Genomic DNA, 19,372 nt, shown 5'->3' with positions numbered 1-19,372 from the left:
AATAAGAGAAGTATGAGCTTCCCTTATGATGTTGACTCTTTCACCATGTGGAAAACATAACTTTCCAAGATGATACACCAATTTATCATGAACATGATAATCCAATTCTTCAACACGATTTCCTTGACACAAATTTGCATAAACATCTTTGAAATCGTCATCTTTAGCATACTATTCAACATAGCTCTCATGCATGATAGAATTATGCTTAAGAATGACAGATGCACTAACAATAGGTCTTGATAACATATCAACAACTTTGTTGTATATACCTTTCTTATACCTGATTACCAAATGGAATTGTTGTAGAAATCCCATCCACCTGAAATGTCTAGCTTGTTGTAGCTTGGTTTGCGATTGCAAATATTGCAAAGGTTGATGGTCAGTATGAATAATTGTTTCCTTACCCATCAAATAATGCTTCCATTTCTTCACACTTTGTACCAAAGCATACAACTCTTTGTCATAAGTTGGATAGTTAATTACTGCATTGGTAAAGGTTTCATAATGATAACAGATAGGCTTACCATGCTGCATCAAAACTACTCCCATGGCATAGTCACTTGCATCGGTTTGAATCTCAAATGGTTGCTTAAGATCTAGAAGTGCAAGAACTGGTGTTGTACTGATTTTCTCTTTCAATGTATCGAAGGATTTATGTTGCTTGCCTCCCCACTGAAAGACCTGTTTCACACTTGTCAAAGCATGTAGTGGATTTGCAATAGATTAGAAGTTAGCAATAAAATTTCTCCAATATTGAGTTTCTCTAAAAAATCTCCTAACCTCTATTACATTATTGGGTTTAGGCCAATTCATATTGACTTCAACCTTTGAGGGGTCAATCTTCAACTCACCCCCTCCAACAATATGACCCAAATAAACTAAAGAGGTTTTCCAAAATTCACCCTTAGACATCTTCAAATACAATCTCTCTTTCTTTAAGACATTTAAAACTTGCTTCACATGCTTGACATGCTCTTCACGAGTCTTACTAAAAACCAGAATATCATCTAATAGACTACGACAAAATTATCAAGGAATGGTCTCAACACATCATTCATAACTCTCATGAATGTTGCAGGTGCATTACAAAGCCCAAATGGCATAACTAACCATTCAAACAAACATTGTTTTGTCTTGAAAGTAGTCTTCCAAATATCACCTTCAGAAATCCTGATTTGATGATAACCACTTCTCAAGTCCAACTTAGTGAAATAAACAATATCCTTCAATTGATCTAGCAAATCATCTATACAAGGAAGAGGATAGCATTTCTTTACCGTGATTTTGTTCAAATCTCTAAAGCCTATACACATGCGCCATGTACCATCCTTCTTTGGAACCAAGAAAATAGGCGACCCACAAGGAGTTGTACTTGGTCTAATGAACCCTTTGTCAAGCATCTCTTGAATTTGCTTCTTGATCTTTGCATTCTCCAAAACTAGCATTCTATACATGCCAATATTTGGAAGAGGTGCATCCTGCTGCAATTGAATCTCATGTTAGATTCCTCTTTTAGGAGGCAACCCTTCAGGTTCCTGAAACATCTTATCATATGTGTTAAAAATTTCAATCAAATCATGCTTAATTTTTATATCACATCCGTGGAAGGCTTCAGAATCAGCAGTATCTTTGGGTTTGATAAAAAACAATACAAAATTCTTACTAGTATTTACAAGCTTTTTCATTTGAACAACACTTACAAGAGACAAATTAATTTTCTTGCAATGTGCTCTAACAATATACTTAGTTCCATCTTTAAACAAATGATATTTGTTTTCATGGCGATAGAATATGGATTTCAAGTCATACAAGTATGGACTCCCTAAAACAATCCCACATATGTCAAGTGGTACAACATCAAGCTCTACCTCATCAATAAAGTTTGCAGTAATGGAAAATTTAATTTTACATTTTCTTGTCACTTGCAATTTGGCATTGTCACATACCCAACCCCAAGGATAAGGCTGAGGATGAGAGATAGTTTCCAAGTTTAGTTTCTTGACAATGAAATCAGAAATAAGGTTAGATTGGGATCCACTATCAAACAAAGTATCTACTTTGTTATGTTTTGTAATGACTCTAATATGGGAAAGTTCAATTCTTTCTTTATCATTTTAACGATCAATGGGCTTACTAGAAGAACTAGTACTTGCAATAGAAGCCTTACCTTTCATTCCCATGGTTGTGATTTTGGTCTCATCACCTAAATCATATCCTAGATCTTGTTGATTTGTTGCAAAAGTCTTTTGTTTCCCCTTGTTATTAAACTTTTTTGATCTCAATTCTAGATGTAATTTCCAACAATGGTCTTCATCATGGCCTTCTTTTGAACAATGTTTGCATGTGAGTTTTTCTCCCTCTTTCTTGATTGTAGCATTATTTTTACCCTTGCCTTTAAACTTCCCCTTTCCTTTGTCTCCAAATTTGAATGGCTTCTTTCTAGTCTCTTGAGGAACATTTTTCCCTCTTGCTTCTAAATGAGTTGCCTGAACACATACTTCATCTAGATTGGTGGGGTTAAACATGAGAATTGTATGTCTCAAATAGCTATGTAATCCACCTATGTATTTAAGGAGAGTGTCTTGTGAAGATAAATCTATACCCAAGATTAAAGCTCTTCTTCTAAATTCTTATGTATAACTTTGAACACTCTGACCTTTAGCTTGTCTAAAATTTTGTCAATCCATAATTGCCTTTTGCATGTAAGCTAATGGATAAAATTGCCTTCTTAATGCATCTACAAAATCATTCCAAGAAGAGATGATTTTACCACTTTTCTTCAATTCTTCTTCAGTTCGGACCTCCCACCAGATGAGAGTTGCACTTTCCAATCAAAGAGAATCAAGCTAGCTCTTGGTCACATCATCTTTAATCCTTTGAATCCTAAAATAAACTTCAATATGACAAACCCACTATCCAACATTTCAACATTTACTTCTCCATTGTACATGGGCAATTCAAATTTGGCATCAAGCTTTAACAAAGGAGACTTAGCATGTCCTTTTGGAGACCTTGGAGGAGTATGTGAAGGGGTTGAAGTGGAGGAGGATGAAGGTGAAGATGGATGTTAAGGAGGAGGGAAAGGTGGAGGTAAAGGTGGAGGTTTGATCCCATCTCCTCCATTACCTTTTGATTGATTTGAGCTCTCTCCTTGCAAACTTGTAGTCCTTTCTTCAAACAAAACTTTCACCATTTCAGACATTTCAAAGAAATCTTTTCTAAAAGTTCTCTCATCCTTAGAAATCATCTCATGTCCTTCTTCATGTGCCATGACTAGTGAAGTTTGAGGGTTTTGTGTCCTCCTTGAACCAATTTGAGGATTTGGTTCTTCAAGCACTCCTCTTTTCAACTTTAACCCTGTAAGCATCAGAAAACACTTGCACACACAATCAAACCTTCAAAACAACCATGCTCTGATACCAAATTGATCTGAATTTAAAAACTTGAAGGTTTATTAAAAAGTTGCAAGTTATTTTATGTCTTATGGAAAATGGATCAAGTTGCAAAAGCACATAAACTTTAGTGTTTTAAAACTTAGTTTGCAGAAAATAAACAAAGAAATATGAACCATACACAACAATACAAAACAATATTTGATAACCGAGTTCACCCCTCCTGGGCTACATCTTCGATTCCAACTTCCAATGTTGATCCTATGCAATTATGTACTCAAATCTGTAATTACATCAGTTTACAATCCTTAAAATGAAAAAATAGTGTTGCCAGTGGATTCAGAATGCTCAAAAACCCCTATATGGGCTCTTCTTGAGCTCAAAAAGACCAAAAATTGAGCAAGTTATGCCTCCTTGAACAATTTTTGCTAATTGTTCTGCAATTCTGCAATTCTAGCTAATCATTCTACGTTTTCTGCCTTTCTGCCAACCATCGAGTGAAAAATTCGCTTGGCACCGGTGAGATTCGCCGTGAAAAGGGGCAAATTGCCGCCTCCTTAATCGCGCCAATATCCCCTTAAGCGTCGAATGTGGTCATATTAAGCCTAGGTGTCCGAGGGTCAAGCTAATCGCCCGCCCCCATCGCTCTGCTCCTTTCGTCTGCAATGAGTGGTCATGTGTGTGTCCATGGGGCCAAGGGTCGGGGCTAACTTCCCACCACTACCACCGGAGCCCCATACCTGTTTGTCATTGGTTACGCCATGATCTGATGGGATCAAGCTAAGGCCAAGTGCCCCGCCCCTCCCGCCAAGTCCTTAGTTGTGGTCTTATGGCCCTTCACGGAACCCGGGGCTGGGGTTGAGTCCCTGCCCCCTTTGAATTTCCCTTTGTCGTCAGTTTGGTGCATAACCTAATGACCAAGGGTCAGGGCTAATGCCTAACCCCACTCCCCCATACGCGCCATTATTAAAACTTAAATAGAAGTTGTGACCATAGCTTATTAAGAACCACCTTGTGATCCAATGGTAGAGCGTGGAGTTTGCCCATGGTAGGTCGAGGGGTTGAACACTGCCAAGGCCTTCGGATCCCTTTGCAATTTTTTTTTACCAATCACGAGGCACCACATGGTGGCCTCTAGTTGGGCACGTGGCGGCCTCCTATTGGACCACCAAATATGCACGAACCAATAAAATAATGCCAAATATCCCCTATACGAACTAACACTTAGTGAGCTATGATTGGCCTCTCGTACGTCCATTTGTCATGTTGACATCAGCGATACAGACTGCCCAGTCAGTAGCCCAGCAGTATCTTCATGCTAGTTCCCATCATTTTCCTGCTCAGAAGATAGGTGTTCTCAGCATGTTAGCCACTCGTGCTCTAAGGATTTTTGATGAAGACCACCTTTCTAAAGAAAAGTCCCATCTCCTTAATGTTTTTTTCCAAAATGGTTATAGTAGGTAGCAGGGTGTTAAAGCTTTCCTCAAAGCAAGGGTCCTAAGGTTAAGAAAGACACCATTGATCATAGTTCAGGAGTTCACCTCCCCTTCATCCAAGGGACGACAAACAAGATTGCGAGAATCCTGAAGAAGCATAATGTTCCCTCAACCTTTAGACCCCTCAACACCATTAGAAGTTCCCTAAAATATGTTAAAGACCGTGTGAACCCTATGGATATGAAAGGTGTTTATATCATCCCATGTTCTTGTGGAACCTCATACATTGGCGAAACGGGTCGATCTATTAACTAGAGGATTAAGGAACACACTGCTGATATCAAGCACGGGAGGACCAGATCTTCAGCTTTGGCGGAGCATGCAGAGAAGACCAAGCATCATATATGCATTGAGGAGGCTAGGGTTATCGCAAAGATTTCTCATTTTCATCACCGTAAGTTTAGGGAAGCCATTGAAATTGAGAGGTCTTCTAGTAATATTAATAGGGATGATGATTGGAAAATTAGTAGCTATTGGATTCCCGTCCTCTCTTAGTTTTTCTCCGTCATTGTCTGGGCCTTTTGTTCCATTTCTTGTTTTTTTATTTACTAATCCTTTTTTCATTCTTCCTTTTTAATGTATTTTTCATTAGGTAGAGAGGAATACCCTCATTTATTGATTTTATTTATTAATTTTTATTAGTATTATTATTTATTTATTTATTATTATTAACATTATTTTATTTTTTTAATGAATTATTTTATTCCAACTTTATACCCAAATTAAAAATTTGTTTTAATCCTTGTTATATATACATTTTTCCAAGTCAAAGTTAAAAAGAAAAAAATAAAAAAATAAATAGACAAATAAAAAAATAAATATTATTAAGTAACAAAAAAAAATATCTAAACAATATAAAATATTTCTCTTTTCCTCCCCTAATCCAATATAGCCGTTTAGATAAATAAATAAATAAATAAATATTATTAAGTAATAAAAATTTATTTAAACAATATAAAATATTTCCCTTTTCCTCTCCTAGTCAAATATAGTCGTTTTCTTCTAGCCATTAGGATGACTTATGTTCCTATTTAACCTACTACCTAGATTTGTTTCTTCATCTTGTCTTGTCCTGAAGATGAACCACACTGGTTGGTTCAAAACACGTCGACCAAAATCTTCAATGTGATTTCTTGCGAAAATGTTTTATATATCAATTTTTTAGTTATTGAACCAAACCTTCAGAACGTCGTAACTTAAACATACGATGTCAATTTGAGGCGAGTTGAGTGATGTTGGATTCAAAATGACGAGCACTACAATCTGGCGCTGGTTTCAGGGGATTTTGAGCATTTCATTTTTTTAGCATTTTTATAATCCCCAAGATCAAGAATGGCGAGGTCTTGTGACTCACTATCAATTGATTCTTCTTCATTATTTGTATCGGTGTTTAACAGAATTGAGACGAGATGCAAAGATGGTACATGATGACAGGATGGCATGATGATGGATGGATTGGCAAGTGGAATTCTCCCTAGTTGAGAGGGAGTGTTAAAATTGGAAACTAGGGTCAAATTCCTCTTTATACAGCTCATTTGATGGAGATGATTATTGCATTGGATTTCTCTTTTCGAGAGGACCAAAATTGACCTAAAGATCATCAAATTTGGATAAGCAGAAATGTGGTTTTGAATTTATGGCCACACGTGCACATTGTCAAGGTCGGCCACATCATCATATAGGCTCATGAAGCCCAAGAGACATGCCACTTCACCCTCAACGATTTGTATAAGAGAGACATGTAGCCTCATTTGGCACCATCTCATCACACAATCATCTCTCTCCTTCTCTAATTGGTTCGTACATCTTATTGGGCATATCTTTTCTTTCACATGTGCGGCAAGAAGGAAGAATTACAAGGAAATTACAATGTCGAATTTCAAACCTCTGTTGTAGGTTTGACCAACGTTGACCAAACACTTTGACCTACAATTTCACTGCGATTTTTGGGTCAAAATTTTGGTTTTGGAGAGTTACTTTTGTTGGCACAAAACCGAGGTATTCTAGGCACATTGACCGACCTTGACCATAGGGTTGACCGCAGACTTCAAGTGCATAATTTGACCAGGTTTGACCACTGATTTAGTCATTGTTTTGCATTGACTTTGACCACTTTAGAAAGTTGAGTTTGATTGCCTTTGACTGAGCTCCAAAGAGGATTGTTTGTTGTTGATTTGACCAACATTGACTTTCTGGTTAGGGTTGTTGACGACTGCAGAAAAGTACAAATTTCATTGGGCTGCTTTGATCATCATTTGACAAGTCAATTTTGACTTTATTGTATTCTCTCTTTGTTGAACATTTGATATAATAATAAGAAGAATCGATCAAATGGTTTTCTCTATCTTGAGATTTTTCCATGAGTGTTCTCTTGTCTTGGCTTATCTTCCACATTTTATTGTTCATGTTCTATCTACCATCAGTGTCAATATGATTTATGGTTAATGTGATTGCTATCAAAAACTAAATTGGAAATTGTCATTGAACGGCTGAAAAAACATTGAAATAATTGTACTAAACAACGTACCGGACCATGGTTAACTAAAATTAACACTATTCAATATTTAAATTATCAAAGTTCTAGTCATGCTAATTGAGGTATAATTGGACACCTACGGCGTAACAAGCTCTGTTAATGATAATTAACCTCATTGCTAGATGACATCCGTAAGCTCAGCCCTCCAGGTTGCCTTTCACTAACAATATCCAGTAGATATGACGACATTCTACTTGCTACAGAAAAGATGTAAACATCTAAGAATGGTGCTTTAAACCGAAGACATTCCTTGAAATGCAAACATCTAATAATGGTGGTTGAAATGATGTAAAATGCAACGAAGTTGTCTGAATTTTATGCAGCGTTTGCCTTTAACAGTGCTTGGCCTCCCTCAACCTATTCCGCAACTCTGCAAATCCGCATGTGTTCACAGGACTGGCTTCTTCCATACTTGTTATAACGGACAAAATTGTGCCATGAGTAGCAGCAATACTGGTTTCACATCTCACGAGGAATACCCAATACTGGAAAATGTGGAAAATGGAGCTCATCCAGCCGATCGCATTATTACATTGTATAAGCATGGCAGATTGCAAGAGGCTCTGGACATTTTTAACGGTATGGAGTACGGGGTAAAACCCTATATATATTCTGTGTTGCTGCATGAATGCGCCAATTTAAAAGCGCTAACAGAAGGCAAGATGATCCACACTCACATGGAAAAAACCGGATTTGAAATCGATGTATTTATGGGAAATAATCTTATCAATTTATATTCAAAATGTGCAAGTTTGGAAGATGCACGCCAAGTGTTTGACAAAATGTCTGAACGAAACGCGGTTTCATGGAATGTTTTAATAACTGGATATATGCAGCAGGGGTATGACGAAGAGGTAATACAGCTTTTTGTTCGAATGATGTCCACGGAAGTGAGGCCGAATTCCTTTACGTTTATCAGAGTTGCCCGTGCATGTTCTAAACTAGCAGATATCAAACTAGGGAAGCAGATTCATGCATTCATAATTGAATATGGTTTTGAATTGGATGTCTTTGTCGGTAGTGTGCTTGTGGACATGTATGCCAATTGCAAAAGCACTGGGAGTTTGCGGCAAGTGTTTGATCGAATTCCTTATCGGGATATGGTATTGTGGAATACATCAATTGCAGGATATGTGAGGAATGGATGCGATGAGGAGGCTTGGAAACTCTTTTGCCAAATGCAAAGGGAGAGCATAGGAATGAGTGCATTCACATTTGCCAGTGTTCTCCGGGCATGCGCTGGGCTTGTGGCATTGGAACAGGGCGAGCAAGCTCATGCCCACATTATCAAAACTGGGTTTGAATTCGATATGTTTGTTGGCAGTGGACTTGTTGACATGTACAGCAAGTGCAGACACATCCAGAGTGCACGTAAACTGTTTGACAAAATGCCTAATCGAGATGTTGTCTCGTGGACTACAATGATTTTGGGATATGCCCAGAATGGGGATGTTCTAGAAATGTCAAAACTTTTTAGCCAAGTGCAACGAGCAGTTGGGAATCTGAATCAATATACACTTACCAGTGTTCTCAGTGCATTAGATAAGCCAGAAGCCTTAGAACAGGGTAAGCAAGTCCACGGGTTCATCGTAAAAGTCGGATTCCAGACAGAGGTTTCTGTTGGAAATGCTCTTTTGACAATGTATGCCAAATGTGGAGATGTTGACAATGCACACAAAGTCTTTGAAAAAAAATGCCTGAGCGGGAAGTTATCTCCTGGAATGCAATGATTGCGGGATATGCACTGGCTGGATATGCTGAGTTGGCACAAAAACTATTCTTTAAAATGCTACTGGCAACACTAAAAATCGATCACATCACTCTTGCCAGTGTGCTTGGTGCATGTGCCAGTCTAGAAACCCCAGAACATGGAAAGCAGATGCATACTTATATCATTAAATCAGGGTTTCAGTCTGATGCCTCTGTTGCAAGTTCCCTTGTTGACATGTATTGCAAATGTGGGAACATAATGGATGCGCGGAGAGTTTTTGACAGCCTTGTTGAAAGAGATATGGTCTCTTGGAATTCGATAATCGCGGGATATGCTCAGAATGACCATAGAGAAGAGGCTTTGGTTCTTCTTCGTGAATTGCAAAGGTTAGGTATGATTCCAAATCAGATCACATTTGCCAGTGTGCTTAGGGCATGTGCCAGCTTAACAGCTCTAGAACAGGGCAAGCAGGTTTTTGTTCATATCATCAAAATTGTGGTCGAGGCAGATGTCTACGTAGGGAGTGCCCTGGTAGACATGTATTCTAAATGTGGGTGCTTGGAGGACGCACGAAAAGTGTTTGATCAAGTTCCAGAGCGAAATACAGTCTCGTGGAATGCAATGCTTTCAGGATATGCTCAGCATGGACTTGGCAAGGAGGCTATTACCCTTTTTGAACAAATGCAACAATCTGGAATTATGCCAAACGATGTCACTTTCATTGGTGTTCTTAGTGCATGTAGCCATGCAGGCCTAGTGGATGAAGGTCGCCATTACTTCGATGTTATGTTTCAAGATCATGGTGTCATGCAAAAATTGAAGCATTATACCTGCATGGTTGACATTCTTTGTCGTGCTGGAAAACTTGAAGAAGCTGTACAATTCATCAACGAAATGCCATATGAGCCTGATGCATTGGTGTGGAATATAGTGCTTGGTGCCAGCAGAGTTCATGCAAACGCAGATATAGGAAAATTGTCAGCAGACTATCTTCTTGAGTTGGAACCAGAAAATTCTTCAGCATATGTACTCCTCTCAAACATTTATGCAGCTTCTTCAAAGTGGAAGGATGTAGCACGTGTGAGAAAATTGATGAAAGGCAAAAGCGTGATAAAGGATCCTGGGTGCAGTTGGATTCAGGTGAAGGATAAAGTACATTTATTTGTCGCTGATGATAGATCTCATTCACAGACTGATAAGATCTATGCAAAGTTGGAGGAACTGGCTAGGCAGCTGAGAAGTTCAGGTTATGTGCCTGACACAATTTTTGTGCTGCATGATGTGTCTGAGGAACAGAGAGAAAATGCCCTACGTTACCACAGTGAGAAGTTGGCAATTGCTTTTGGTCTTATCAGCACAATACCTGAGATGCCTCTTAGAATTATGAAGAATCTCCGAGTATGTGGAGATTGCCACACTGCTACCAAGTTAATCTCTAAAATAGTTGAGCGAGAAATCATTGTGAGGGATGCCAATCGTTTCCATCATTTCAAAAATGGACTGTGCTCTTGTGGGGACTTTTGGTGACTATTTAATAATAACCAACTACATAGGATTCCAGAGTAGTTACCAAAGGGGAACGCCTACCAACTACAATCACAACAATCTCTTAATGGAGGATTTGGGTATGGTATTATTATTGCTGACTGCAATGTGATGGCCTTAGCCTCATTCAGCTGGGTAAGGGACTTGCAGGACTATCATCGTGGAAACATGTTTCACGGTGGGCACTAAGGATCTTTTAGAAAAAATATTAAGTGCAGTTAATAAGCTTTTTCCCTTTTAACTATTGATGAATCTTTGGGTAACCAAATTCACATGGATCAGTTCTACGTTGGGTTTCCGTATTTTATTGGGAGACTACACGTGGTATGACTACCCATGTTTGGGATTGATTTGCGTTTCTAGAGATATAAAGTGAATAAACGAATTGGAAGAACTCAGATGTGCAGTTGATGAGCTTTTTCCCTTTTATCTATTGATGAATCTTTGGGTAACGAAATTCACATGGTTCAGTTCTATCTTGGGTATCTGTATTTTGTTGGGAGACTACACATGGTATGACTATAGAATGGAAACTCTGCCCCATGTTTCTGACTGATTTGAGTTCCTAGAGATATGAAGAGAATAAACAAATAAGAACTTGGATACACATGTCAAAGAAACAAGACATTGAGAGAACTAACGCCTCATCTGCTCTTGCTGCAGAAGATGCTACGATTAGGGCACGACTGTTGCCAATCTGTTAATGCATCCAATTGCATATAATTTTGATGGTCCGGCTAATATTTTATTCTTTGGACCCTTGACTTCAACTCGAGCATGTGAACACGTTCTGTCTTTCCTAAAGACTTGGTTTTCACAATGTAAATTACCATGCTGGATTTGGGTTAAAAAGGTTAAAATTATGGTGTTTCTTTTGCGAAAGGAGGATTTCATCCATGTAAAACATCGCTTAAATGATGTTTGTAACTAGCTCAATGTAGGTTTGATGTTTTTGGTCTGTCACTTTCCAAACATCAGCATGCTATGTGATGCATCAATTTTGTTAGAAGGATTTCCAAGTTTTTGGAAGGCATTAGCAGGATAGGTCAAACATACCATGGTCAAAATCTTGGCTTAGTTAATGAAAACAGCTCCATTTAAGGGTCCAAAAAGGTATGTCATTCCACCACAAGGAGTTGGCATTAACTGAATTAGAATTTCTTTAGTTGAAGTATAATTGGAAGAGGCAAAACAGGCTATGGATTACCTCAAAGAGCAGGGCCTATATCCAGAGAGAATGATGGAACAAGAGAAGCAATGGTATTGGACGTTGAATTTCTAGAGGATAATTTGGTTTGTGCCATGAAAAAAATTTGCAGCTTGCTTCAGAGGTTTCTTAGGCCTTATCAAGTTTGTAGGCTTGTTGATTACATCTTAGGACCTTCTATTGCCGTTCCAAAGTATACGTTATATTTAGTGTTTCCCATGCAAAGAAGAAATCTCGGCACCGAGTGCTAGCTTAAAGTATAAATACAATGAAATGCTAAAACATTTATTTGCCGTTAACAGAGTCTATATACATAGAGAATGACGACATTGAATTTCTAGAGGATAGTTTGATTTATGCCACGAAGCAGTATTGACATGAGCAAAGAGGTATTCTAAGCTTTATCAGGTTCGAAAGTTTGCTGGGTAGATCTCAAGACCTTCCAAGACAATTCCAATATAATTGATTTTTACTATTTCTGATGTAAAGAATAAATTTTGGCACCAAGTGCTAGGTATACATAAAATGAAATGCATGAAATGCTAATTTATTTTGTTTGGTAGAAAACACTTCCTTTAACTCTTAGTAGTTCACTATATGTACGTGGGCCTTGCTTAACCCCCAAAAAAAAGTTTGGGCGCGGACATTAAAGATTCAAATCCAAATTGAAACAATGTTAACTACCAAATCTAAGCCGAAAATATCATAGTACCACTTGGTGTAAGCAGAAATGTCAAGGGTCCAAAAATTAAGGTACAATCGTGCTGAGCAGTGTAAAGATTAACAGTAGCATTATAAGGGCCAAATACATCAACTAGATGAAGAAGCAATCTGTCCCATAAGCTATCTTTAGCCTCGTGGATGTTAAAATAATTTTCTTATCTTTCTTTCTTTCATAAACACAAGATTATGCAGTTGTTGAAATTACACTATTGACGGGAGGATCATCCTTGTTATTGTGTGACCCTTGCCAAACTTGGATAAATAATAGAACTAGAAAAGATGTCGAGTGATTCCAATATTCTGCAGAAGAGGCATTTGGGGACATGGATACGCAAATGAACTACATGATGGTCATGAATAAGGCCTCCTAGGATGAGAGACCAAATTAGAAGAGCTTTCTCAGGCTCTAGAAGGGAATTCTAGACACCCAACCTGAAAAAGCCATGCAACCTGTTTAGTTTAGACCTCACTGTCGAATGTTTTGTTTGTGCACGCACCAAGGATTGGCCTCCCAGGTAGTGAACAATAACCATCAATAGAGATGTATTTAAGAATGGCCTCAGAAACATTACATTTCCACTCTGTCAGCTAAGGAGCAGCTAACTCCTTAGGGACTGAACTTAAGACAGTTAGGAACCAAAATCGTGACTTCATCTAATACTACCTTATCAACATTATTTAATCTAAATATTTACTTCAGCTCTGGCCAACGAATCCAATCTCGTATCTCCTAGATAAAAAAATGTCCAGAATGATCTTAATAAGTACCTCTCTTGGATATCCTTAGGAACAAAAACAAGGGGGTGTTGGCCAGTGGCATGTTACCATGCAACATAATTGACAAATTGGCAACCTTGATGGAGTGTTCGTTGAAGCAAAGGCAAACTTGAAAACTGTTGCATCTCCCATCTTAGGAATATCTTAGTAGCCTCCCAAGCTCTCTAAATACTCTTTACCATGAATGTATCCATAATTTTAACTTTGGTTAGGGTAGGAATGAGATCTTGAGATAACCAAGATTTCTTGCCATAGAGAGGAAGCATTTTCAATGCTTCCAAGATATCAACATTGTTGAAAGTACTATCATTGCTAAGTTTAAAGAGAGCATTTGGAGTGATGAGGGGACAATTGAATTACTACAAATCATTAACTTCAAATTAGAAGATCAAAGCTATATTTGTATGGTTGACCGCTCAAAAAAGAAATATTTATTCCAAAAATAAGAACAAATTCCCATGACATTGAAACTTAGCATTGATGAGTCCTAAAACACTTTTTTCTAATGTAATGAGAATTTGATATTAAGCAAAATTTTGCACCTAGATTGCAGCCTATAGACCAAGTGATTACATTGAAGTTCCATTCGAGGTTAGAAATAATTAAAACCTCATCATGACTGTCATCTATCATATATACTTGAGTATTGACTTGTCTAATAGATGTCGGGTCTTTGGAAGTATACACTCTCCCCACAGAACGAACTTAGATCATTAAGACAAGAATAGAGCAATAGCATCAAGGGTGCCTTAAAGGGTTGACACTGAGGAGCAATTGTCCCTAGAATTTTCCATATCATCATTTCCCAAATTAAAACTTTACACCAACTCAGTGCCAACAAGACATGTCTGACAAGCCTTACCTCTACTACTTGAACAACGAAGAAATTTTGATTGACATGGAAATTTTATGAATTACCTTCCTAACATATGCGAGAGCCAATGCCTAGTTGGTGTCGAGAGCTCCTCGCTGGCTTTGAGATCAACACCATAGGATACCACCAATTCTTAAAAGTTGGTAGTCGAATTATGGATGTCCTGAATATGCCAATGGTCGAGAAATCAAAAAGACGGAGTGCATGGAGGCTCTTGTCCTAGTCTTTGCTCCAGATCCCCTAGAGAAACCACACCTTCTTTTCCTCCTCAAGGCCGTATCTAAGAACTCCACCATAACCATTGTTAATATCTATTATTTCTGCCATGAATATAAATGATTACACAAAGGGCTTAATGCTTCTCCACACAATAAAAATCATCCTATCAGTCCACCTTTTATAGCTTGGGAGCATACAAATAAGGGATAGAATCACAAGCTTCCTTCAACCTTCATCCATGCTCAAGCATTCAAGCCCAATTACATTGACACTAATTCTATGTTGTGCATAATGCACTTTGGGAGGGGGGTCACCTTGATTTTTCCCTCCCCCAAATTTCATTTTTTAACTCAAACAATTCCATAGTTAAGGGATGGGAGAAATTGAGGGGTGGCCATTGTCAACAAGGAACCCTTCTTCCTGTTTTACACCTTCATTGGCAAGACAATATACATTGGCATTATGTGATATCAGGGCATGATAAAAACTTAGCTTGGAAAAGGATGGCTTTGGAGCTTTGATCCTTTCTATGATACTTCTTAACTTGGACTCTTTTGGTAATGTTCCGCGCACTAAGTGCTAGATAACTATCAAGGAATCACCCAATACCACCGAGTTTTCAATCTTTGTTGCTCTCGCCAACATTAAACCTTGTAGCAACCCTTACACTTCAACGGGCTTATTTGTTAACTTGCCAAGGCCCCAAGAATAGTCTATTTATGTGTTTCCTTCAAGGTTATGGATAAGCCCTCCCGCTTCTGCCACCCTGAGTCATAAAACACTTTTAACATGTAATAACATGTAAAATCCATGAGACTAATAAAATAGAGGATAAAAAACGTTTTTTATTGGAATGCTTAGGCAACAAAAACATTAGATCTAGTTTTCAAAATATTTATAATCAAAAAGAATTTAGAAATTTCATTTTTAAATCATTTACCAAAAAAAATTGATAATTCAAAGTAATTAATTTATTTCTATAGATTTAAAATACCAAAGTTTATATAAATGAATAATAATCATCATAATCATCATCCTTTCATTCATTCATCCGTTTAGCACAATCCTAGCCTTGAGTATGAATATTGAAAATGCCCATAATTGTGATTTTTTTTTAACGTGCAATACAACCTTCATTTAACCTTGTGGAAGCCCTTCTAATCTTCAAAATTGGCCAAGAAAAAGAATTGAAGGGACTTCTCTAGTGTCTCATGAGAATTTAAGGAGGGTGTCGAGTAAGATAAATAATATACATGAGTGGCTGCAGGAACCTTGGAAAATTCTAAAGTCGGAGGTCAACATCATGTGTTTAGTGATCCTCTTCTCAATCTTTTCTTCCCTCTATATATAACCATATCCCAAAGGTCTTTTGCAAAATATTGAAATGTCAATAAAACAACTACCTTAATTATATCCAAGGACACCCATGTCTTATAGCCAATCTTAGGCAGCGGTGGTTACTATTTTCCTATAAATTAACGAAAAATAATCTAAGATCACAATCATTTAAAATTGTAAGAAAATAATGATCTTCAAAGTAACCATTGATGAGTTGTCCCAATTTTGGGTTTGGAAGGGGAATACCATTGATGACACCTTAGTCAACATTTTTAGCTATAAGAGAACCAAGTGCCATCATATAAGGGTATAAGCAAATGAATACTCATGTCTAATCAACTTGAAAAGCCCCATTTTGGATGTGATCATACACTCGACCAAGTAATTAATGCCCACAAATTTTGAGCTAACAATAAATTGCATTATATGAATCAAGTTGAAAATTATAGAATTGTATTATAGGAATAAATTATATAAATCAAGTCGGAAATTATAGAATTGTTATATAAAATGAGAATCAATATCTTCTTCTTAATAATGGATAATTCTCTCTTTTCTATATATTTACACAGTTATTTTCATCCATTCATAATTAGTAAAAACATTTCAACATTAATGATTTTATTTTAACAAACCAATTATATGAATCAAGTTGAAAATTATAGAATTGTATTATAGGAATAAATTATATAAATCAAGTTGGAAATTATAGAATTATTATATAAAATGAGAATCAATATCTTCTTAATAATGGATAATTCTCTCTTTTCTATATATTTACAAAGTTATTTTTATCCATTCATAATTAGTAAAAACATTTCAACATTAATAATTTTATTTTAACAAACCAATTATCGCAATTTCTTATTTAGAGAAATTCACAATCTATAATTATCACAATTTCATATTTGAGAATATCACAATTTATAATTATAAAATTTAAATTAACATGTTAGGTAAATTAAAATTAAAGAGTGATAAAAATATTAAAACATCAATATTTTTTTAAGGTTGAATATCAAATTTTAACAATAATATTTTCAATAACCATTTTAACACCAATTGTCTCAATAACCAATGTAGCTTTCTTCCTAAAGAGTGTAAAAAAAAACTTTATACAAATAACACAACAATTTAGATAGCCTTTTTGGTTCTTGAAAATATGAAAGTTATATGGAAATTCTATAGTTAAATAACAAAGATTAATTTTAATAAATAATAATGATAATAATAATTAAAATTAAAATTACATATAATTAAATGTACTTTTTTGTAAGCAAGCAATTTTATTTATAGTCTATCAATAATGACATATCCATGGTTTTGGGTGCTAAATGGGTCCTGTGCATTTAAAGTTGACAAGCCTTGCCCAAGAGGGAAATCAAGGTTAAACAATAGAGAATTGAGTTCTATGATAGAGAGACTTTAACCATGATTCTGCCGAAGGAGAAATCAAGTTGTCTAGACCACCAAACTACAATCCTAAACCATTTCAAAAAAGACCTATAGACATTGATATACTGGTTGTGATACAACTTTAACAATATATGAAGTAGATAAACAAAAAGACAGAGAAGATTGAAATGATCGCCTGATTGCGTGCCTGCATTGAGAAGAAATCCCAATATAGTGAAGAGTGACTGAAGGGCTAAAGAGGGAGTGGCCACCTGTTGACGGTGCTGGACCCGCCAACATGTCAGGGGATCTCCCTGGTAAGAAGTCCCAACTAGACCTAGACCATTTGGTGTAGGATCCTAAGTAGTGAGTCGTACGGTATTGCCTTGACAGCGGTTGCGCGCAAAGGCAAGTAAGATGTCCCTATTGGTAGAAAGGGTGTGACATGCGCAGCAAGCCAAGGAAGGTGTATGAATGGTTCTATCACACAGAGAGTGAGGTGAGTGCACCCCTTGGAAACCTGTGAAAGCACGTGGTTAAGAAGGGAACACACGAGCAAGGATGCATCACAAACTGGAAGGCAAGTAAGCTGACAATCCAAAGTGATGGTTAAACCAACAACACATTTCAGTAAGATTCATACATACACATACAAAAAGAGTCTATATACACATGCATAAGCAAGCAGATACATATATCATTTAGAGTAAAAAAGATAGCTGAAATACAACACGACATATGCATGAAACGTGTTGGCTTTGTTATATTAAGAAGTGAAAGTTCCAATCATATAGTAAAACCATGACCAACCACTAGTCCTGACAGTGGAACGTTACAGTCATTGTCGTCTGCTCCTCCAAAGAGATGTACTAGCTCTGCATTGTGGAGAAGCCAAGGCTCGTTACAATACTCTCCAAGCTTTCTCTAAGATACTCCTATTGGAAACTTGGATGACCAAAAGCCTCTACAATGAGTTATGAGGTTCTATTTATAGCAAAGGGTGGGGTGACCCTTGACATTCCCCTTTGTGACTCTTCACCTACCATATGACAGTTACATTCAACTATCAACACTTGGACTTTCACTTTACAAGATGTTACATACACTCTGCACATGTACCCATGTGAGACCAAATAGGCTTGAGCAAGTCATGCAAGACATCACTAAGACTTGGGCAATTGTGGTGAGACCAACTCTTTGACATCCTTGCGATGATCAATGGTGGCGAACTGATGCCAAGCTTGGTCGTTCGTGATGGCTTTCATCCTGCTGAAAGCGAACTCTTGCCTTCGTTACATCTGGGTACACTATTATGGATCCTTTGTCCAACTTGTCTGATAATATGTGCATCACTGTCTTGAGTGCAATTGGACCAGCAACATACTGATGCATAGTGTCTATGCTGATCTCCGAGTGTGTGTTGGTGACCATGTGCATCAACTTGTCAAAATACATGTTCAGCTCCAGTCAGACTTGCTTCTTGTCTTCGCCTCGGTGAGTGTGCCAAATGGGTGGGATCGCATGCGTGTGCACAATGACATCCATGCTCCTGAATACCCTTGCATGTGATCGACAGCACTGCTCACCCTGTCTGCTCCATGTCGGCTGTTGAATGGATCTATAGCCTGTATGGGCACAGTTTCATCAGTCTGTGGATGTTGCGCCTCCTGTTGTACCTATTCCTGCTGTAACTCCTTCTCTCGTCTGTGCAGCTCTTGTTCTTCCTTGAGTTGTTGCTTCAGCACCTGCAACTCCTTCTCTGTTTCTCTCTCTGCCTTCGTGTGATCCTCTTGTCGTGTCGTCGCCTCATAGCCTCAATCTCCAAAGCTTCTTTCATCACAAGTGGATCTGCTTGAGCTTGCAACTTTGTTCCACCTCTGCACTGTCAACAACCCTCCTCTTGCATTTGTTGCATGTAGGTGTGGTACCTTCTATTGTTTCTGATGGTGTTGCTCACTGTGACACCGCTATCATTTCATCTTGATATCCTTGTCCATGAACAACTTGATGCCTTCATAGATAGGCAAGTCCATAGACACTTGATTGACTGCATCCCCATTTGTGCTCTGAACGGTGTCTTCGACTCTGCTCTCTTTGAATCCATTATACCTGTGCTTCTGGAGGCAGACGAACACCTGTGATACCTGGAGACATAG

At 37.6% G+C, this 19,372-nt stretch overlaps 1 pseudogene; it reads left to right on the top strand.

The window, feature by feature from the left end:
- Nucleotides 1–7,543: 7,543 nt before the first annotated feature.
- On the top strand, nucleotides 7,544–12,030 carry LOC149219002 (putative pentatricopeptide repeat-containing protein At3g15130 pseudogene; annotated as a pseudogene).
- Nucleotides 12,031–19,372: the final 7,342 nt, after the last annotated feature.

This window comes from Pinus tabuliformis, chromosome Q, assembly GCF_031772625.1.
Source record: "Pinus tabuliformis cultivar Carrire ecotype Pingquan chromosome Q, CPIR1, whole genome shotgun sequence".
Taxonomy (NCBI): Eukaryota; Viridiplantae; Streptophyta; class Pinopsida; order Pinales; family Pinaceae; genus Pinus; species Pinus tabuliformis.
Note: the sequence above shows the minus strand (reverse complement) of the source record. Positions and strands in the feature narration are given on the sequence as shown.